This window comes from Equus asinus, chromosome 8 (assembly GCF_041296235.1).
Source record: "Equus asinus isolate D_3611 breed Donkey chromosome 8, EquAss-T2T_v2, whole genome shotgun sequence".
Classification (NCBI taxonomy): Eukaryota; Metazoa; Chordata; class Mammalia; order Perissodactyla; family Equidae; genus Equus; species Equus asinus.
The window spans coordinates 64,852,097-64,875,150 of NC_091797.1; the positions used below are offsets into that span (position 1 = coordinate 64,852,097).

The 23,054-nt window shown below is 47.2% G+C and overlaps 1 long non-coding RNA gene across 1 annotated transcript in view; it reads right to left on the minus strand.

The window, feature by feature from the left end:
- Positions 1 to 5,916: 5,916 nt before the first annotated feature.
- LOC139045896 (uncharacterized) overlaps positions 5,917 to 23,054 on the minus strand; it is a 37,043-nt gene continuing 19,905 nt past the window's right edge. The window contains exon 3 of the long non-coding RNA XR_011505255.1: positions 5,917 to 14,714. This is a non-coding gene — a long non-coding RNA (uncharacterized lncRNA). The remainder of the gene's footprint in view (positions 14,715 to 23,054) is intronic.

A 23,054-nucleotide genomic window follows, 5' to 3' on the forward strand; every position in this document is an offset into this window, starting at 1 on the left:
GTTCCAGGCCCTGGTACGGAGTTGTAACGAAGGTGTGGCAGTGAATCCAGAAAATTCTGTACTCCCTTCCCCACAACACCAAGGATAGGTGTTATGATAGTTATGTAAATAATCAAATAATCAATATACATATACAGAAATCAGCCTTATACAATATACAGGGACACATGTATCCAGGATGTGAGTGTGATGCTATGACACTGAGATAGCAGAGGAGCACACAGGGAAGTTCTCCATCTAACTGAGACCTGTTCCTCACAGGGGTTGTCTTGTGAGGCTGTGCCCTTAAGGCTGTTGATTGCTCAGAGGAACACTGGAGTGCCCCTTCTGAAATTGCCTTTAGCAGCAGCTTACAGGGGCCAGCCCAGTGGCACAGCAGTTAAGTTCGCATGTTCCGCTTAGGTGGCCCAGGGTTCACCAGTTCGGATCCCGGGTGCGGACGTGGCACAGCATGGCAAGCCACGCTGTGGTAGGCGTCCCACATGTAAAGTGCAGAAAGATGGGCATGGATGTTAGCTCAGGGCCAGCCTTCCCCGCACAAAGAGGAGGATTGGCAGCAGTCAGCTCAGGGCTAACATTCCTCAAAAAAAAAAAAAGCAGCAGCCTACGGAAATTTCAGGAAGTTTGGTCATATTACTCACATAACATTCCCCAGCTCACCTGCCTCCTCATTCCTGAGGTATGGTTCCACATGAGTTTCAATTACTTAAAAATAAAATCTACCTTCCAAGGGTGATGGTCTTTCCTCTAGGAGGATAATCAGAAGAATATGACACTAACAGCGTGTGAAGAGTGCTAAAAATGTTTGGGCCTTTTCACCAAACACGCCACTTAGAGAATCTTGTGGGGTACTGATGCAGCAGAGGATTATTTATGACCAGAAAAGAGTGGACACTACAAATTCCTCCAAAATGGGGACTGTTAAATACCTTTGGTACATCCATATGATGAAATACTCCTAAGGCATTAAAATTTAAGTTCTAGAAAGACGTTGACGGTGTAATCCCAGTTCTGTTATAACGAATACTGAAAGGATATGCCTCAATACTATGAGTGATTCTGAAGTTCCTTTTTGGGCTTCTTTGTATTTTCCAAGTTTTCTACAATTAATATATATTCTTTTGTAATTAAAAATAAAACAACTCAGGTTTATGAGGTATACACAAAACATTTAACCCATTTTAAGTGTGCAGTTCTATGAGTGTTGACAGATGTAGACAGTTGTGTAACCACCTCCACAATCAACATACAGAACGTTCCTATCACTCCAGAAAGTTCCCTCAGGCCCCTTTGTAGTCAGTCCCATACCCCGACCCCAGCCCCTGGCAGCCACTGCTCTGTGTTCTGTTGCTACAGTTTTATCTTTTCTAGAATCTCACGTAAGTGGAATTATACAGAATGGAGTCTTTTGGGTGTAGCTCTTTTTTTCTTAGCATGTTTTTGAGATCCATCCATTCGCCTCCATCCTTCACACAAGAATGAAACATCTCTAATGCTCACGGGGCTATCATTCGGGTTTTCCATTCCTTGTAACTCGTCAGCCCTCTCAACTGGCGCAATAACGGACATCACTTCTGAAATTCCACTCATTCTTCAAAATCATCCTTAATGCAATTTCCTCCCCAAGGAGCCCTTCATGATAGTTCTGCCCCCAAACATTATGATTTCTGTTTTGAATCCTTGTGGTATTTCATGGCCCTAATAAGACACTTGAATTCATCTTTGCAGTACAGTTTGTTGTTTCCTTGTTTAATCTATCTCAATATTTCCAGTCAATTAGATATTAGGCTTCTAAAGCCAAGCTCTATCTCCTTTCCCCGTACTCCCTCACCATCTGTTCACATCATCATTTGTCTGTCTGATTGGTGTTCCCATTATTTTTCCGGAGTGTTGCCTTCCCTGCTCTGGTCATCCTGGCCTCTGTACTGTCCCGCACACATGTCGTGCTCACTCCCAGCCCCGTGTCCTCCGAGGGTACAGCAGGCCGCAGTGTTTTCAGGCCTCCCAGGTGGTGTATTTGTGGTGGGTAAGAACGCTAGGTGTCTGAGTCTGTGGATGGGCTCTGCCTGGCACATCACAAGACAGACTGGCTCAGAACACACTTCTTGGCAGGGGTGGCCAAGAGCCCTTGTGTGAATTCTGATCTCCACCATGGCCTCTCCCAACTTTGCTTTTGGTCTAGATCCCCTTAAGACAACAGACACTTCAACCCACGTCATGGTGGCTATTGCATACAAAAGTAGATCCTAAGTCAGCCCTCCCGTTCCCCCAAATGAATCTTTTTTTTGCTGAAGGACTGCTCAGAACCTTTGGAAAACCATATGCTTTGCTGATCTCCAACAGAAGGATACAGTGCCCAGCATTTCCCAAATGTATTTAACCACAGACCCTGCCTCATTTTAAAAACATTTATTTTGAAATGATTACAGGCTCTCAGGAAGTTGCAAAGTAGTACAAAGAGGTCCTGGGTTTGCAGTCTACTTTTACTGTTTGTTGCAGCAATTTCTAGGTCTTTGAGACTTTCAGAGACTGCCTGCAAGAATTACGACTGCTTTTTGCTTAAGATCTCCTGCTCCAACAAAGACAAAGAGAATCAATTCCTGCGAGAAACTGCGAGGTCCTCACATTTAGGGATAGACTACGTTCATTTGTGCACAGCACACACAACTGTGTTTTTCAAGTTTAGCATCTATATTCCAAGGGCTAGATCCACAATATATATTTTTAAAATCTTTAGCAGCAGCCACAGGCAAATTAAAACCCAACCAAAATACTGTATTTTAGAGTAGAGTGCATGTTAAATGGCTTATTCCTCTCAAATGTCTTGTCATTGACACTGGTAATCAAGCATAGGTACGCAAGCCCTAATTACAGAGACCGACACACGAGACGTCTATAATGAGAGAGAAAAGCCAGCCACCGTGGCATTCAGCTTTCCAACGCTGCCCTCCGACTGCCACTTGCTTGAGAGTCATTTCTACTCAAGGACAGGCTCAAAAGATGGCACTCGTGACCCTGGATTTTAGGAACTCCTCACCTGCACTCAAAGCTCATCACAAATATTCTGGCCCCACTTGTCTTTGAGTTGTTTCTATTTTCCCTCGTCCTCTCTGCCCACCCTCCCACGCATACGTCCAATCCCATCAGGCCTGGCCCTGTTCCCGAGACCACGGCTGCCTGCCTTGGCGTGTGCTGCACCTGCTGTGCCCCTCCAACTCTGCCTGTAGAAACCCTATTCAGTCTGCGGTTCTCACCCACAAAGCCTGCCCTGGTGCCCCAGCGGGAACCAACCACTCCCTGCCCTCTGCTTCCTTGGCCACATATTTATTAGTCAGGATTTTTCTGCAAAGGCCAGAAGCCCGACTCAGACTCACCTACGCAAAAAGGGGCCACGTTCTTTTAGAGGTGCTACTCTTGAAGCCAGACTTCGGGGAGGGCAGGGATGCCAAGAAGCAGGGATTCTGCTGTGGTCAGAGCTCTCCCGGCTTCTCTCCGAGTGTCATCAGCCTCGGTGTCCCAAATTCCATCCAAGGCAAGAGCACAGGCGGCTGTGTCACACTCCCACCTGCAGTTTCACACTCAGGGAGGGGGCCTTTGCCTTCCAGGCAGCAGTTAGCAAGTCCTAGGAGGGCCCCTGGGGTCCGTCGCTGTGGCTGGGAGCGGGAGGCACAGGGGTTGGGGGGGCAGGATGCTCTGCGTTCAGCAACTCCCTCTCAAACCTCGTGGTGGGGCCGGGGCAGGAGGGTGGTCACGCTGTCAGTGGATGCACTGGGAAGATGTGATGGCAAGTTGGGACACTAGCTGCCCATGACAGGATGGGTCTACCTCCAAGAACAGATCCCATTTGACTTATTCGGACACACCCGAACCTCTAACCACTCAAGCCGGATTGAGAGCACCTTAAGGGTAAACGTCTGGTCTTTCCGATCTTCCCGCCACCTCAGAGCAGGGTACAGCCATGTCTTGTACAAAATAATGTTTGTGGAGTTGAGTCGTCATTAATAAGGTTATTAGTTTGCACTGATGAACTGATGCGCGTGACTCATGAAGTTTGTAAGATTTAGGGTATTTGCACATTGTCACTGAACCATGCGGGTTAAGAGAGGCCAACAGCTAACAGTTCCTCAAGGCCGCCTTTCCCCCAGCAGACCTATTTGCCTGCCTTGAACCTATTGTTAATTCTCGAATTGAGAGAAAGAAACAAAGCAAAGATTTTCTGTCAAGTCGCCTAGCTGCTACTTTGTTAAATCTTTATCTATTAAAGATTAAAGTATCTGATAGTGCTTTATTTTGGATTAGTATGGTTATGATAACATTAGGAAAAACACTTTTATAGATTTTAACTTGCCAAGTTTAATATTGCTATATTTTATGTAGGTGGTTCTCCTCCTTTTGATCCCTCCGGCATCATTAGATAAAGTAGTTAGCAATAGTCCAGCAAACTGTTAACTCAAAAAAGAGTTACTTTTATTATTTTGGACATACTGTCCCAGGTTCTCTGGAACAAAAGACGTTCACATTAGTACAAGGGTGTTTTTGAAAACCGTCTAAATAGTTTGCCGTATTGGGCACCAGGAAATGCCAGGCATGGAGTGTACTCAAGGCCTAGGGGATGGGGGAAGGAGATGGCTTGGAAGCAGAGGCCCCTCCCTCCAGGATCTGATGATAAGTAGGGTATTATCCTCAATCCTGTCCCCTTTCTCTGCCCCTCATCCTGCCCTGTAGATCCCACCTCCTGCATTTCACCAGATTCTGTGTCCTCATCTTTATTCCCATTGTCAGCGCCTTATCTAGACCCTCATTAACCCTAGACCAGGGATTGGCAAACTTTTTCTGTAAAGGGCCGGTTAGCAAATATTTTAGGCTTTGTGGGCATGCAGTCTCCGTCCCAACCACGCACACAGCCACAGCCGGTCTGCGGGTGAAGGGATGCGGCTGTGCCCCAGTAAAGCCCCGGGCTCTGGGCAGCAGCTCACCCTCAGGCTGCCGCTGGAAGCATTCTTCAGCCACCTCAACCCGAAGCCAGTGGCCTGTGCTTTTCTTCTTTGAATCCCCAGGTCCTTACAGAGCGTCTGGTACCTAAGAGATATTCAATAAAAGTTTGTTGAAAGAATGAAAGTCTCTTAGCCCAAGGGTACATACCTATGACGTCATTTTATTACCAAATTTGATTGCCAAATATTATTTTCAATTTCATTAACTTAAGATAAAAGACTTGGAGCTTTTTTAGATTTAGTAAAAATTAGAAATCCATTTCCCTTCTAACAACACAATCTACATCTTTATTTATTGTTGTATGTACAGTTGTTTCAGAAACATAGAATCCAGCCCCTCTTACTGCAAGCATTTTAAAACACGTTCCTCTTGGTAGTAAGTTTGATCAGGGCTTAAACAAGAGGTGTTTTGTTCTTTGTCTAAACAAGGGCACCTTAGACCAGGGTGAATGATGAAAAGAGCTGCTGGCTGGTGGGAAGAATATCATGTCATCCAACTTTGTGTTTGGTTGGACATTTTTCCTTATCTTTAGGGTTAATCATTCTTGGAAGAAATTCCTCACCTTGCCACTCCAAGTCATAGCAAAAAGGCTTTGCTCTAGCTGTTTGCTTTTCTGAAGAAGGGTTGCCCGGGTCACACAGCTTCCCTCTGCCTAAACGTAACTCTGGGCAGAGTGGGTGGGCGTCCCTCGGGACTGGCATGAAGTTCGCACGTCTTATGCCGAGCGGGCACAGCCACGACCAGAACGCACCTCCACGTGGAGTAAGATTTGAGTAAATTATCCAGTTAGTAAACTCTTCCAAGGCACCATGCTTTTGAGAAACTATTAGAAGATCACAGAGCCAAAATACCACCCAAACAGTCAAAAAGAGTTTGGGGCTGGACAGCCTGTGCACCCCCAGGAGCCAGTGAGGGGTTGGAGCTGGCTTCCCCCAGCTTCCCAGAGCCAATCGTGCACCACTCTTCCTGGTGTCTTCCCACCGCCGGCTGGAAATCAGCTGTGGCAGGTTTTGCCCAATGGAAATATGCAAACGATGCAGACCAGGCCTTTGTCCCCCGGAGGGCCAGTTGTCCATCACTTCCCAGGGCATCACTGACGAACTCCCTCATCGTGCCAACTTTTCTCATCCTCTACACGGGGACGTACTAAGACAGAGCAGCTGACCAACCCAGTGCATTATTTCTAAGCTCGTGGGTTTAAGAAAGATCAATATTATTCGGTTCCTGCCTTCAAGGACTCTGTCTGGGAGATAAGACACGGACATATGAAAAGATAACTAATAATGTCAACCTTCCAAAGGGACCTTGTGGAAGTTTCTTAACTTCCCTGCATTTCAGTTTTCTCATCTGTAAAATGGGGATAAAAATGCCTTGCAGAGGAGATAGGAGGATTAAATTAAATAATGTATATAAAGCATCTAGTACGTAGCAACGCTGACAGTTTGTGCTTAATAAAAAGTGGCCGTTATTATTATTTTTATTGATTAACTGGAGAAGAAAGAGGTTTGAGAGTAGCAGGAAATTAAGAATTGAGGCAAGTAAGTCTAAGGCAGTAGTTCCAGGCTAGAGACCACTAACTGGTTACAGGGTCCTCGTCAGGCATCTGGTCGACCCTTGAGGCCAAGGAGCGTTAGAACCTGAAAAAGGGGAGGCTTGGTTCTGCTCTTGGCTCTCACACCACTTCTGCCTGTGGCTTCAGGCTCCACTCAGAGCTTCATCTATCAAAGAACTCGAAATAGGACGAGGCCAGAAACAGCTGTTACCACAGCCTACTTAGCCCCACACCAAGGTCTCAGGAGCCTCCACAGTATGAGGTTCGTGTGAAGGAAGGCGGCAACAGGACACGGAGCCTGCAATGAGATTGGTGTCTACAGAAGCAGGAAAGGATCATGCGACTGTTGGAGCCGCTCTGAAGCGGCTGCCTCTTGGCTGTGCTTGGACAGGAAGCTCTCTCCATGGTGACTGGGCCACCATGGGCATTCTAAGCAACCACAAAGGAGAGACGAGCTAAGCTCTTGCTTCCTCCCAGGAAGTAGAAAACATTATTTCATGTGTTTCTGGAGGATTATCTAAATGATTTAATTTAATTGTATACCTCCCTCACCATGGAAATTCAAATATATAAAAGGAGAAACATTTTGACTTTTTACACACTAGGACTTACAGAGGTATCTGTTTATATGCTCAGCAGAGATGGCGAGTGGACAGTTTGCTAACAACCGACTTCTTTCAGGTAGTATCGTCCAGTTACCACTGGATGTGGGTTATGGTATCAGTCAATATTCTTAGTTGTAAGCGACAGAAACCAATTTTGCTATTTTAAGCAAATGGGAATTTATTAAAAAGTTATTGAGAAGCTCATAAACTCTCTTAGAAGGAGGGGAGCCAGGCTGGGAAGCTATGCAGCCAGGAACTCGCTTCCCCCAACTGCTCCAAACAATGCCACTGCTGCTGCACCAGCGGAACTGCTGACGTTGGACATCACCATGCCCCACATGCTGCTGCAGCCAGAGTCACTGCCACTGCCCCCTGTGGACACTGGACATAGCTCCTGCCTCCTTCATTAGCACGGATTCTGTACCATCTCTGTTTCTTCACACCACTAGCTTCTGACTCAAGGTTTTGGCTTGGGTGCACAGGATTGGTGGAGCCTAGGTAATAGGCTCATTCTGAACCGTGTAGGAAGCTGGGAAAGTGAGCAATTGGCATATTCAGCTCTCACTATAAAAGTGCGAGGTGGGCTCTGCCAGTTCCGGTAGGGGATGCCACAAACATTAGAAAAGGACTCAGATCAGTAAGAACGCTCTTGGTTACAGTAACAGCATGTCCAACTAAAAGTGGCTTAAACGAAACGGACTTATTTTCTCCTGTCATGAGAATTCCAGAAGTATGTGGTTCCAAATTTGGTAAATTTAGCCACAAAGGACGCTATTAAAGACCCAGGTGCTTTCCATCTTTCTGTTCCACCATCCGCAGAGCACTGGTTTTCATTTTTAGGCTTGGTCCCTTATGGTTATGAGATAATGGCCACCGCCCTAGACATTACATCTTTACCCAAGCAAGTTCCAGGGGGAAAGACTGGGGTTTCTGCCTGCACATCTCTTTTTATCAGGGAGGGAAACTTAGACATCGGGCATCCTCTTGTGTCCCATTGGCCAGGATTAGGACACACACATATGTCCTTGCAGCAGAGGAGGCTGGGAATCTGAGTACCTGATGTTTTCAGCCTCCATAATGCAATGTGGACTCTGCCAAGAAGGAGGAAGAGTAGAGGAATGGCTGGTAGGTAGACAACCAACAGGCTTTGCCATTGCCACCATCCTTAGAAATGTTGGATGGCCACTAGGCTGATAGTATAAAGTGGGGTTACCATTGAATTTCACCCTGCATGAAAACTCCAATCTTTCAGCAACATATGCCTGGTGTGCTTTGTTGGCGAGGATTCTGAAGTTCTGTCTGGGATCAGCAGGAAAAAGTGATATTGTCAGTTAGTGATGTCTGCCATGGGAATAGGAGAAGGAAGTGTTAGCACATGAGCCACAATTTGCCACACCCATTCTGGAAAGGGACCAGCCTGATTTATAAACTCTCTTCATTTCCTTGCAAAGCATTTCAAGCTGCTTTTGGAGAGCTGGGCACACCAGCGTAGCTCCAGTGGGGACAGCTGTGGGCCTGGAGCTTCTGTGGCATCTCACATATACATCAGCATTCTGGATCGTTCTCTTCCTGATGTCCAGGCTGTTCCTTTGCCACACTTTTCAAGCTCAAATGATTGGAACGAATCCTTGGCCTCGGAATAAATGCTGGTTGGCACCAGTATTGGCTGGGGGAGAAGATCAACTTGTCATGGGTGGGATCCCATGGTTTTGTCTTCAAATATTTATTTCACCTGTCATGGCCACTCCGGTTAATTTTCTCGAGTCTCGTATGGTGCAATTTTTGCTCCTGATATCCAAGGATGTTTGGTTCAAATCTCTGTATTCCAGGGTGAGAAGGAGCTGACTCATTTGGCTTTTCTTAGAGCATAACTGCAAAGAAAATTACTAACTGTGAGCTTGATTCCAGCCACGACGATTATCACCATTAATGATGAGTAGCACAACAGAGTATGCTTCACAGTTTACAAAACACCTTCCTGTACACGTCACTTCTTTAAGTTTCAAGAGCGACAAGAGTCTCGTGAGTTACTCAGGGTGGGTAACAACAGGAGCTAACTTTTATTGAGTTCTTACAACCTTCTAATCACAGTGCTAAGTGTTCACCTGCATACATTCCTTCATTAATTGAACCCTTGCAACAATTCTCTGGGGGAGGCTCTATTGTTTTTCCTATTTGTCAGAGAAGAAACTGAAGCCTAAAGAATTTAAGTTACCTCCCCAAGGTCAGCCAACTTGTAAGTGGTAGACCTTGGAGTCAAATACCTGTGTCTGTCTCACTCTAAAATCTAAGTTTTCACTCCTTTTACTCTCTGCTCTTTACTGTTGTTATTTTCATTTTAGCATCGCTGTTCTTCCCATATTTGGGCTAAGGAAACTGCTGTTTCATGATTATTGGCATTGGGTCATCCAAGGCCACCCAGCTGGTAATGGCAGAGCCACCTAAGGCTTCTTACTTCATTACCTAAGGGCTGAAGACAGCTGATTGCTGCTATAAAAAGTTAGTGTTACAGCTTTTAGAGAAGTTACAGACTGGGATACCATTGTTTAATTTCCTAATTCATGAGTTGTCACCACTTTATCTGAGCTCCCAGCAGAATTCCACAGAGCATAGCTGAAAGGCAATAGGCTGGAAGGCAGATATCCCCGGATCAGAATCCTGGTCACTACTTAACCTCTCTGAGGCCCGGGCTCTCTATTTGGGAAACACAAAGTATTTTATAGAATTGTTGGGAGGATTAAATGAGATAATTGCATGGACTATCTACAGAGTGCCTGACACTTAAATATGCTGACCATCCTTCGCCATCTCCACGTGCCTGTCTTCTTTTTCCCTGTTTCCAGAAGGTCTGTACTTCCTACATCCTATCAGCGAATGCTTCAGAAAGAAGGTGTGCCCTGGACATGGGTTTTTCCATAGGGATAGACCAGAAGCCTTTGTACTTTGACTATTCTGCACCAAATGCATCCATAAAAGCTTTGGGCCTTGTGAAACGAAGACAAATTACGTTAGATGTCCACGTCTTCCAATCAGGCAGTAAACATCAAGTCTGAGTCAACAATTTCACCTGGGTTTGGAAGCAAAGATGGCTTCTTAAGTATCAGAGGATCTAAACCCAGGCCTTTGCATGGAGGATAAAGACAAAAAGGCTAAGTGTCCACCAAGGGTTAACAGGTACTCAATATTTACACATTTACTCTCTTGAAAGCAGATCCTGAAACTTTCAAATGATGGCTACAACTTGGTCATGCCTTCTGCCAGACGGCTGGTGACTTAGGAAAGTGTCCCTGATGACAGCCTACAAATAATGTGTGCGGGAACTCCAGCAAGTGACTTAGATGCCAACATCATTCCCTTCTAGATACTAACTTCCACGAAAGCAGGGACCTTATAGCCAGGTACACAGCAGGCGTCCAGCAAATGTTGATTTGGATGTTGCTCATGGATGGATGGATGATCCCAACTTCCTCAAAGTGGAGACACTGGAGAAAGGAGACTCCCAGGCCATAAGACACCAGGGGCACAAAAATAGGTGCCACTTCCCTCTGGGTTTTTGGCAGAAACTCTCCCTCTTAAGTTATCTAAGTGCACACGTAAAAAGAAAAACTGGATAAAGGAAGTGAGCTTTTGGGTGACATCAGTCCTGGCCACAGCCAGTCATAGCCAGACGGCCACAGTCACAATGACAACAATGCCACCTCCGCCTTCTGTGATGAATTCACGCTCACACCCACAGTCTCCTGTCCTGGGGGGAAGAAGGATGCGGCACCAGAACTCAAGAAACCTGTTTTAGGTTTTTCTTTTTTAACTGTAAATGATGAATGAGCATGAAACAAAGTTTCCTTCAATTCTACAACAGCCTTGGGCAGCTAGTGATAGCTGCATGTAAAGCTGCCTTTGGCGTTTCCAATAATAGTTTACCCAGGACGCACTGTGCGCCAAGCACAATGTGAGGTGGTTTTACAATTCTTCCCTTACCCACACAGCAGCCCTGTAAAGTAGGTTTTATCTTCATTCATGTTAAATGAATGATGTTAAGACTTAGAGAGGTCACATGACACCCAAGTTTGTAAAACCAACAGAGCTGACATTCAAATCTAGATCTAAAACAAAATATTAGGTTTAACTAAGAAATATTCAGGTGAGCTAATACGAAAGGCAAAATGGAATGCTCGATGGATTAGCGTTTTTGCATCCCTGCATAGACCACGAATAACAATACGATAATCACCTCCACCTATGTTCTGATTTACTGACCCAAAGTCTGTAGATGAATGTTTGGGCTTGTTTTTGTTTTCTACTGCTAGAAATAGACTGGTGCCGAGACATCTGCAGTCTTTCGTCCGGTTCCCCTCGTGGTCATACGAGGTTTACCACAACCCTACCATTCAGCAGTTCCCAGACTGGTGCCTTGAAGAGCATGGTCAACCAGGTACTATAAAATGGGACCCTAAAATGTCTTACATATACAAATTTGAATTAAGCAGAATGAAACAAAATTAAACAGATTTATTTAATGCAAGACTTCAGTTTTTGGAGTTTTTAATCTGCTAACACGTATAAATTGTGAAGGGGCATGTGGTATATACCATTTCCCAAACTTATTTGAGCCCTGAATCTTTTTTATTATTTTTTTGCACCACACTGATAACATCTCTAAAAAGAATATGGAACATGATTGGAGAAAACCGACTGAATGGATTTGTTCTTTGCAAGGTCAGTCCTTACAAGCTATTTCCACCTAAGCACCTTGTCTACAGTTCCAGAAGCCGCCATCAGATGAACCACGAGCTGGTTCTGGGTGCCTAGTACAAATCTTTTCCACTGAGACTAACAACCTGGACAATTCAGCTTCTGAGAGCCCCAGACTGGCGCTTCCTCCCAAGCCAGTGTCACTCCACAAGTGTTAAACAACAATAAATGTTCACACGAAACAATTCAAAGTTACGGTGTTCTTTCATCCATGTATCATGCCATAGTGAGTCACTGACCGGCTGATTTTCCACTGAGAACAGGGACCATGTCTTGCTCACTGGCCTGTCTCCTTCCTTAACCCCCTCACGTCTGTTGAAACAATCCTCAGTTAGATGCCTGCCCCGCGCTCAGGTAGGCAAGGCAGGTACTTCTGTCTCTAACTGACCTTTAAGGAAACTGAGACACACAAGCTGGATCTCTAAGTTACAAAAGTGGGGAAGCAGCACAGTCAGGACGAGAACTCATGACCTCAGATGTCGAACAATGAGCTCGTTCTCCTAAAGGCAGCTGGTATAGGGCTCCAACCTGTCACTGACTATTATTCGAGAGAGAAAAAGGTCGAGAACGAGACTTAGAAAATGACCAAATGGGTCTGTAACTCGGTGAACACAGACACAGAATACCCATGTGGGAGGAGCACACGGCCCCTGCCATCTCAGAAGACTCTGAACAGACCCAGAGGGTGGTTGCAAGGGCTGACGATGTTAACACCACTGGATAAGTGAGAACGATAAAACACGAAACAATCCTGCCACTGCCCAGGGGAAAAAACATACACATATTGGAATCATTCCTACTTGGGCAGTGATGGAGAATTTCCCTCTGCTCTTGCATCTTTCAGAACTGTGCCAGGGAGTTATCTGATAGACCCAAATTCTCCATCGATCACTCGTACTCCTTTGCCCGTGAACTCAGTCCAAGGGGGCTAATACAGGACATATGAAATATTTACAGATTTAATTTAGGGAAAATATTCATTCCCTGTGGCTTTGCAGCCTGAAGGTGAGGGGGGCCCCTGAGAGCACTGCTGAGGGACCGTGGGGCACAGGGGTCATCTTTTGCCCAGCTGGCCTGTATGGAGTGAGAGAAAAGACTGTTCCAGTTACTGTGCCTACACCCTGCAATGCAGGATGGGATTGAACACCAGGCCACAGCCCCAGCCAAGACATTATCCGTAGAGCCAAGACGGTGAAACTCAGAAAAAAAGCTTCGGCAGCCTAAGTATTATTTTGATAACATACTTTTGTTTTGGAAAAACCTAGAATTAGGAGTATTTCCAAGAGAATGCATTTACTCCCCACTGTGATTTGCTAGGAGCAGGAGAGAACCACATAATTTCCATGATGACAAGAGAAAGGTCCATCTGGAAGGAGCCACTTCAACGTTCCCATTTAGGGAGATAATCCTGAGAAAATTCAGACGAAGAAATTACAACCTATGCTCACAAATGATCAACAAAGCCCATATTCAGAATATTTAGTAACAGAACTTATCTCTCGAGTGTGTCTAAAGTGAGTGGGTGGATGTGAAGTCATGGAGTCACGGGATATTGGACTCAGCACCTTAGAGATCTCTGGACCATCTCCTCCATACAGAGTTGGCCAGACTGGGACCTGCCCTGCTTACACAGCTGAATCGCATCACTGGGAAGGAAGTGGATCTGGAGACAATCTAATCCAGGGCTTCCTATCCTCCTCTGAGAAGCGGTAACGCACGGCAGTTAAGGGCATGGATTCTCGGGTGAACCTTGCCTGGGCCCCTACTGCCTGTGAGTTGAGCACCTTGAACACTCTGATTTGGAAGTGATGGGGCGCAGGAAGCAGAGAACAGGGCCTGGCACAGAGTACAGGTGAATACATGGCAGCTGTGAGCAGCACACCTAAGGCCTGGCAGGAGGGGTCCCTGCCCTGGCCCCAGCTTTACTGGGCCCAAGGGTAGCCCCCTCCCATTGGAGTGAGGATGTGCCCGCCTGGAGCCCATGTTTCTTTTTCGAGACCATGTTTCAGGTAATTGTGAATCTGAATTTCCTGCCTGTTCCCACTGTTAGTGTCTATGTGTATCTATTCCCCGGGTCTGTCTTCCTGGGGTGGATCATACCCCCAGGCCCCAGGGGTAAAGCAGGACAGCTGTTTCTGGGGTGTGGATGGAGCCTGGAGGCCTCTCAGGTGTTGGGGGGAGAAGGGAAGGAGGGCAGGCCACTGGCCAAGAGCGGGCTTGTCCTGCAACCCTCCATGTGCAGGTTGTTAACCTCGAGTGCCACAAATCCTAAATTTGAACCCCTCTTCAGGTTGTTATCAAGGTCTATTTGCAAATGCAGGAAGATAAGAATATGTTTTGTTTAACAGGTTGATGAGTAACTTTTAAATAGTTAGACCTGTGGCGTGTGGCCTCTTGCTGGGCCCTTCAAACTTCCGGGCAGAACTACTGCTACAATCGTTTCTATTTTCATTGTACCAACCACTCTATCAAAGATCCTGGACTCTATTCTGCTGGAGGCTACAGTCCACTATTTCCCAAGAAGCACACGGATGTGCCTTCGCTGTTCTATTTATGCTTTAAGGGAAGTTTGAACCAAACTCTAAACAATAGCAGTCCGCAGCATCAGCAGGCGCAGGACATCAGGGTGTAGCTCTCGGGCAGAAGCTTGTTCTGAGTCAGCCCAGCCCCAGGGAACGGTCAGCCGGCGCCTCAGAGGCGGAGTCAGCAGCCTCCTGCTCCAATGCTCCTCACTTCACCAGGCTCGTCTGCTCCCTCTGTCTCAGCTTCTCTCGCTGTGTCTTTGACACAACTACTTCCACTGTTAGAAACTTAAATAAATTAAATAGATTAAAAAGATTAAATAAAATATTAACATCTATATGATAGAATATTAAGCGTTATGTTTTTAAATAAACTCCAGTGGGGTGGAAAAACTCTCAATAGAATTTTAAATTAAAAAGCAGAATATAAAATTATACACAGAATATATAGCATAACCCCAATTGAGCGTGAAGAAGCACACACATCAGTTAGATCAAGGTGTTAACAGGGTTGTCTGTAGTTGTGGAATTCTGAGCAATTTTTATTTTCCAATTTGTCCTTTTTGTTGTTTTCAAAATTTTCTACAATACGTATATGTGCATATATTACTAAAAGTTATTTTTAAGATAGAAGACCTAATAAACAAAGTCAAAATGGATGCCAAAGAAAAATTTTGCAATACACATATCATAAGGTTACTATCATTAACTTACAAAGAACTCATGAATACCAAAAAGCAAAAGGTGAACACTCCCGTAGAAAAATGGGTAGAATACATTGTGGCAGAGGCTAGTCTTCCACCAAAATTCACTCGACCCCCACTGCAGTCCCGGCTTCATGCTGGGTCGGCCCCTCCAGCCACACTGCATTTCCCAGCATTCCTTGGGGGTGGGGTGGTCTCCTGCCAAGTTCTCTCCCGCAGAGAGGGACGGGTGTGGAGGGCGCCAGTATTATGTCTGGCTTCAAGACCCTCTGGGGTCATTTATGAAAAGGTAGAACCCATTTCCAATACTTGATATACATTGAGCTATTACCTGAGCTCAGCTCTTTACAGACACGATCTCCTTTAAAACTGCCAACCGAGCCCGTGAGGCAGGTTGTAGGAAAGCTTTTTCCTGGTTCTCCTGCCTCCTTTACGTTTGCAGTGCTACCACACGCACGCACAACACTCACACTTCTGACCCTTCCCCACATGTGTGGAGGCTCTCCCCACCCCAGCGGTTCTCTGCCACTCAACTCAATTCTGACACTGTCTACCCGAGATAGTGGCAGATCCCACAGGCTGAGGGTTCAGTCCCACTGAACTTCGCCCCCTTTAGACGCCAGTCACAAGCCCCGGTTACCACCTGTGCTTCAGACCGACCTGCTACAAAGTGCAGGTTCCACGGCCCCCTCCACCTCAGGATGCCAATCGCAAGGCCAGGTTGTTACCTGTACTTCTGACCAAGTGGCTATAAATCAGAGGTCCCCGTGACCCTCTCCTTAGGTTCAATTTATTTGCTAGAGCGGCTCACAGAACTCAGAGAAACAAGTTTATGAGTTTATTAAAGCATATGATAAAGGATACAGATGAACACCCTGATGGAAGAGATGCACAGGGCAAGATATGTGGGAGAGGGCGGGCGTTTCCAGGCCCCATCCCAGCACACCACTGTCCCCGCACCTCCACGCATTCACCAATCCCGAAGCAGTCGGAACCCCGTACTTTGGGGATTTCACGGAGGCACCATCACATAGGCACGACCAATCACGAACTCCATTTTCAGTGCTTCTCCCTTCTCAAGAGAAAGATGGGGCGGGAAGGGTGGGGACAGGGCTGGAAATTCCAAGCTTCTAATCAGGGCTTGGTCTTTCCGGTGACCAGGCCTCACCCAGAAGCCCACCCAGAGTCAACTCATTAGGACGAAAGACGTTCCTGTCACCCAGGAAATCATAAGGCTTCAGGAGCTCTGTGTCAGGAGCCAGGGACCAAGATCAATCTTTTCTTGCCTTACACAGGTGTTATTATTCTTCCCACTTTAGAAATGAGAAAACGGAGACCACAGACATGGTTTACCGCGTGGCATGTGGTATATGCATGTAAGAAATGGCCTGAAAAGTTACACACGAACACATTATAGAGGTTGTTTCTGGATGTTCAGATTATAGACGCGGTGTGCACATAAGTTTTCTCAACAAATATACATTACTTGTGTAGTCTTTAAATGGAAAAAACTTCTACGTGACAGGATTCATTACAATTTTGTACACCATAGATTGCACAGCTTAAGACATTACCCAGGACATTAGCTAAATAATAATAAATGATCCTTCTTTTTTTTCAATACATTCTATAGACACAAAAAAAACAATTTTCACTACCAAAGTTGTAAACCAAATCTGAAAGCTTGAAAAGGAGGTCAGAAGAGCTAATAATTCCTGGGACTTCAAAATCCACCCTGACCCTCTGTGAGACCCTCTGATTCACCGTCATCTTCAAATGAGTGAGGCCTTCTGACCGGGGTCATCGAGGGAGGCAGCATTACCATGTTATAACCCACAAGTCAGTATACTTTTTCTGTAAAGAGCCAGATAGTAAATATTTAAGGCTTTTGGTCATACAGTCTGTTATAACTGTCCAGCTGGGAGTGGCTTGCCCCAATAAAACTCTATTTACAAAAAATAGGCATCTGGGGCTCGCCCCAGGGCATAACAGTTAAGTTCGTGTGCTCTGCTCTGGCAGCTCAGGGCTCCCCAGTTCGGACCCTGGGTGCAGACCTACACAAGCCATGCTGTGGCAGGCGTCCCACATATAAAGTAGAGGAAGACGGGCATGGATGTTAGCTCAGGGCCAATCTTCCTCAGGAGAAAAAAAAAAAAAAGAGGAGAATTGGCAGCAGATGTTAGCTCAGGGCTAATGTTCCTCAAAAAAAAAAAAAAGGCATCTGGCCTGTGAGTTATGGTTTGCCAAGCCCTGTGACAGACTTTTGCTACTTAAAGTGTGGTCCCTGGACCAGCAGCATCTGCGTCACTTGAGAGCATGTCCGACATGCAGAATCTCAGGCCCCTCCCCAGACCGACTGATCTGAATCTGCATTTTAGTGAGACGCCCTGGTGACTTGCAAGCGTGTTCACGGTTGAGAAGTGCCATTACAGAAGCCGATTCTCCAGCATGGTTGCTCACTGCTATCACCTGGAGAGTTTTTTTTTTAAGTACTGATGCCCAGAGAGCCTGATTTATTTGATCTAGTCCAGGCATGGGGATTTTTAAAAGCTCCCAGGTGATTCTAATGTGAGGCCAGAATTGCGAATTCACAGACATGGTCCTCCGAGCATTCCTAATCGTGACTCAATAACAAAGCACACTGTCCGTCAGAAGGACAAATGGAACATTGAGCGGCCTGGCTCAGCTGTTGGGAGAGAGATGCTTGTCTGTTTCCCCTTGGCAGGGAGCCAAGGGGAAGCCTGGGATAACACTGCGAGGACTCCTACCAAAAAGGGGAGCTGCCACCTATTGATTCATGTTATCTGGAGCCAGTTCCTGCATGGCCCTTCACAGACCAGGCCACGGAGCAGCCACGCCCAGGGAGCTGGGCCCAGCCACACACAGATGAGAATCCAGGCACCTCGATGTAGCTCTAGGAAAACATGGAAATACTTAGATGTCGTTGATCCAGAAAGGATGGGTGACTGTGGACATCAGGAAGAATCACATGATCAGGAAGCCTAACCCTTAATTTCATCTTCAATATATTTATAAAAAGAAGACACAGAAAGACGCTGAATGCCAGAAGGAGTCCTTCTGAAATTCCTGGGGATGGGGGTGGGGAGGCATTGTAGCACACACTACAGATCTGTGGAGGGGCCCCAAAGGCAAGGCACCAGCAAGAGTTTACAATTTATCAGAAAAGAGGACGCTAATTGCGCAGAAGCTCCAACCGGAACTGAGGGTAGCAATGCTACGTGGTAGCGACATTCAAACCTGCTCCTAGGGAACCTGAGAGTGAATTCCTGGGAAGCTTAAGTGGAGTTGGAATCAGGAATCTCTGCTCCTTCCCTCAGACCGGACATCTGCACCTGCTCACCAGAAAGCCCCACGCAAGGGCACAGATGGTCCAGACAGGATGCGAGCAGACTGATGAGTGCGTGTCCCGCCTCCGGGGGCGGGGCTTGCCGAGCAGCGGTGGGATGCCAGGCAGCTGGCAGACGTGCACCCTAGCGGTTCTGGTGGGGCGGGTTTTGTTCTTGTCCTCTCCTCCAGAGATCTTCAGGGCTGTCCGTGGTGGGTCAGACAGCCGGTGCCTCAGGACAGCACATCTCTTAAACCTTGCAGTGCGGCGGGAAAAACAGGACTAGAACTCAGAAGACCTGCTCTGTGACCCATTCACCTGGTGACCACGGGCAGCTCCCTTCATTGGCCGGCTCCTCCCTCATTTGAAAACAGCGTGACCTCTGAGGTCTTCTCCACCTGAGACACACCTTTGGGACCTTGAAATCAGATGATTGTTTCTACGAAGCTTCCTCAACCACAAAGTCCCATCCACAAACTTGACCCATATTTATTTTGGGGAGCTGGCTTCATTCTTTCACGTGTCTAAACTGAATACTTACACTTTGTGGTCACAGTCTCAGAATTAGCCCAGAGTGAGGGCTACAGGGCTTCTTATCTTGGGAGACTGATCTGGCCCATTATTTTCCAAGTCTGGAAGTTTTCCAAGTGTGGAGGGTTTGGACAAGAAGTGTATCCCTCCTCCGAAATCAATAAGTATGGGAAACCTAATCAGAGCAAAGAGAGACAAGAAAACATGCCGTGTTGTCCAAGTTGGGACAAGAGGCATAACCCAGGGCTGCCCTGGACAAACCGGACACACAGTCACTTCCTGCTGCCGTCTCACCCTGTCATCTGGCCGAATCGCAAGAGGGAAGCACGGCCTTGTGTGTGCAGGACAAAGTGTAGACAGAACCCATGAGGCTTCATCATGGGTACAGTCCTCGGACGGGCCACCACAGCCCTGTTCCAACACGTCTGCTGTGCCACGCAGGAATTACTCCACGCTCCTTCTGCACCACTTATTTGTGAGGAGCTCCCCGAAGCGCCAGGCCACCGGCCCTGGCGGGAGAGGAAGCTCTTCTCATGGACAGCTCAGGAAAGATGCACAGAGTGGGACCCCTTTCGCAGGCCCGCCAGGAGATGTGCGTACTAATGCGAGATGTACTTCTGAGCTATTTAGATGTGTAAAAATGCCTGTTTTAGTGTTTACAAAATACTGCGGCCCAGGTTGCCTCACATTATGAAAAGTGCTGCGTAAATGCCCTTCATGATGAGTTGTTGTGGTCTGTGCTTCACTGCAGGGAGACTGAAGAGCCGAGCTCTCAGGACAAGCTGGAGACATGGCCCATTTGCAGGCAGGTGAATGTTTGCTAGGTGTACAGAGCAGGGGTGACAACTAAACTACTAGAGGGGTGCTGTGACATTCCCGCTGCAGGAATGCTTCCTCAAAGGAAGATTTTTGGGGGTCATTAATAAAACCAGGGAGTTAAAGCATAAGTTTTATCCACTTATTTGCTCTATGACCTTGCTGGCAATGCCAGATCTCACAAAGCCTCAATTCTCTTATCTGTAAAGTTAGAATAATAATAGAATAGCATCTCTCAGAGAGAAAATACGAGGACGCCCACAGGGCTCTGTCAGCCCCTGCAGAGCATGCTGTAAGGCCTTGACAATTGTCAGCTCTCAGCACTGGATCACTGAATTACCTCCTCATGATAAAGCCCCCAAATGCATGCGACCTGCCTCACGCCTTCCTGGGGCTGCTGTCTGTCCCCAACGGCCCAGACCTGAATGCCAAGAGGACCAAGAATCCACAGAAATCCCATTCAGTGGGCCTCTACATCTGCTCGTGCTGTACTTAGGACTCTGCGTCCCTCCTAAGTCACGGACCAGTATCCAGCTCCCAACATCCAACCTTCCCCCAATGTCCTCAGATGCTTCAAAACCAACACATGCCCAACTGGAGTCATCGTTCTTTCTCCCCAGGCTGCTGTTCCTCCCTTGGTCTCTGTGAGAGAAGGATGCCCCTGGCTTCCCCTCACCCTGGGAGGGAACCAGTGTTGCTCACCTCTTCCTTTTCGCTTGCCCTCACCAGCAGGCGCCCGTCTCCCAGGGTCTCCCCATGCAGGCTTCTGCTCCACTTCCTCCCACAGCCCCCTGCCCAAGTGAGGCCCTAGTGGAGGTGACTAGGCGACGTCGGGGCCCTGCCCCCCACCACAGGGCCTTCAACACTGACTATCAGCACGGGACTTGGAAAGCCCAGCTCCCTTGTCTGGACTTGAGACTGAGCACACCCTACACCCCACGGACCCACTGCGGGATGCGGCTGAAGCATCTGTCTGCAGGACTTCTGTCCGAGATGGCAGCCTTGGGAGGCCTGCCTCCTCCCTGGCCTGTCCCCCACCCCCCCCCCCCGCCGCCCCAACCCTCACAGGTCTTCCCAAGACCACTTCCTTAGCAAACCTCTTGCTCATGAATCCTTGTCTCAGGGTCTGCTTCTGGGGCACGTGACCCTAGGCAGCCCTCAGCACGTCTTTCCTGGCTGTCTCAGTAGGCTCTTAGCTGCTCTCCCACCGCAAATCTCTCTCCACTGCAGTATTTTTGACCCAAGCCTCCAGTTCTCCAGAATGATGCATGCTGGTGTTCAGAGGGGAGGTGTCTCAGTGGCCGTAACTCGCACTCAGCAAACCAATGGTTGTTGAATCTAGGTGTTCATGTTACTTTCTCAGCTCTCCTGTATGTTTGTAAATTAATAAAACGGGGTAGAGTTAAAAAGTCTCTCCACTAATCAATAGGGAAATGCAAATTAAAATCACAGTGAGATGCCACCTCACACCCATTAGGATGGTCAGCATCAAAAAAACAGAAAATAACTAGAGTTGGCTAGGGTTTGGGGTAATTGGGACACTTGTGTACTATTAGTGGGAATATAAAATGATTCCTCAAAAAATTAAGGATGGGGGCCAGCCTCATGGCCTAGTGGTTCAGTTCAGCCTGCTCTGCTCTGGCGGCCCACGTTCAGATCTCGGGAGCAGACCTACACCACTTGTTGGTAGCCACATTGTGGCGATGACCCACATACAAAATGGAGGAAGACTGGCACAGATGTTAGCTCAGGGTGACTCGTATTTTCTTCAGCTAAAAAAAAATTAAGGATAGAATTACCACATGATCCAGCAATTCCACTTCTGGATATACCCCAAAGAACTGAAAGCAGGCTCTCGAGCAGATATATGTACACCTGTGTTCACAGCAGCGTTATTCACAATAGCTAAAACATGGAAGCAACTTGTGTCCATTGACAGATGAACGAATAAACAAAATGTGGGGTATACATACAATGGAATATTATTCAGCCTTAAAAAGGAAGGAAATTCTGTCACATGCTACAACATGGATGAACCTGGAGGTCATGATGCTCAGTGAAATAAGCCAGACACAAATGGACAACTACTGGATCATTCCCCTTGTATGAGGCCTCTAGAGGAATCAGATTTATAGAGACAGAGAGTAGAATGGCGGGTACCAGGGCCTGGGGGAGGGGATGGGGAGTTAGTGTCTAATGGGGATGGAGTTTCAGTTGGGGAAGAAGAAAATAATTCTGGAGATGGATAGTGGTGATGGTTCCACAACAGTGTGAATGTATTTGATACTGCTGAACTGTACAGTCAAAACAGTTATGATGCTACATTTTATATGTGTATTTTACCGTAACAAAAAAATTGGGAAAAAAGTCTCTAATATACTCAGGCTCTTCCTGAGTTGTCCCCAGCCCACGTCCTCAGTCTCATTGCCCTCCACCGCACCCACCTCCAACTCCAAGCCCCTGGGCTTACCAGCCATTGTGTAATGGGCCCTTTACTTTCCCTGCTCTGGGAAAATTCTACTCTCTGAAATGCTCCTCCTTCCATTTCTCACCTGCTGGCCTCACCCATGCTCCAAGGCCCGTTCAAATGATCCGTTCCAGGAAACTGTTCCAGCTGCTGTCACTGCCCCTGGGTTTCAGCTGCAAGAAACTGTGCAGTGTCTTTGCCTACCACGTGGCCATCACTCCAGGGGCGGAGCCACGACCTCATGACCGGCCTATGGTCAGCACCCAGTGCCTGCTGTATGAGTGGAGAGTGCCCCCTCCAGCTGACCTATGTGTGCAGGTGAGGGCGTGCTCATTCATCTCTGTGTCTTCTATCACTGTGCAGAGCTCCTGGGTCATTTCAGCTGCTCAGCAAACATCGTTTGAATGGAGGTGGGTTAGGGAGTGAAGGGAACAGGGACCTGATTGACAGTCAGGGCTGGAATTTCCCACCATGTTCCAGTAAGGCCCCCGTGGTTGTTGAAACATTGCAGGGCCTTCAGACTGGTTGGGAATTAGTCATGTGCCCCCACCCCTGTGCCCACTGCTGTGCCCTGGCCTCCTGGTCTGTCCCTCAGCACCCTACATGTCTCCACGAGCCAGCATCCAAAGGGTAACCCCAGCACAGCAGAGGCCTCTGTCACCTCCCTCAGCCCATTTGGACTGGTCGGTGCCCAGCCTTGTGTGGTGTTCTCTATTTTGTGGTAAAGGTTCCATGGGTATTGATAGTTTCAGGTAAGAACAACA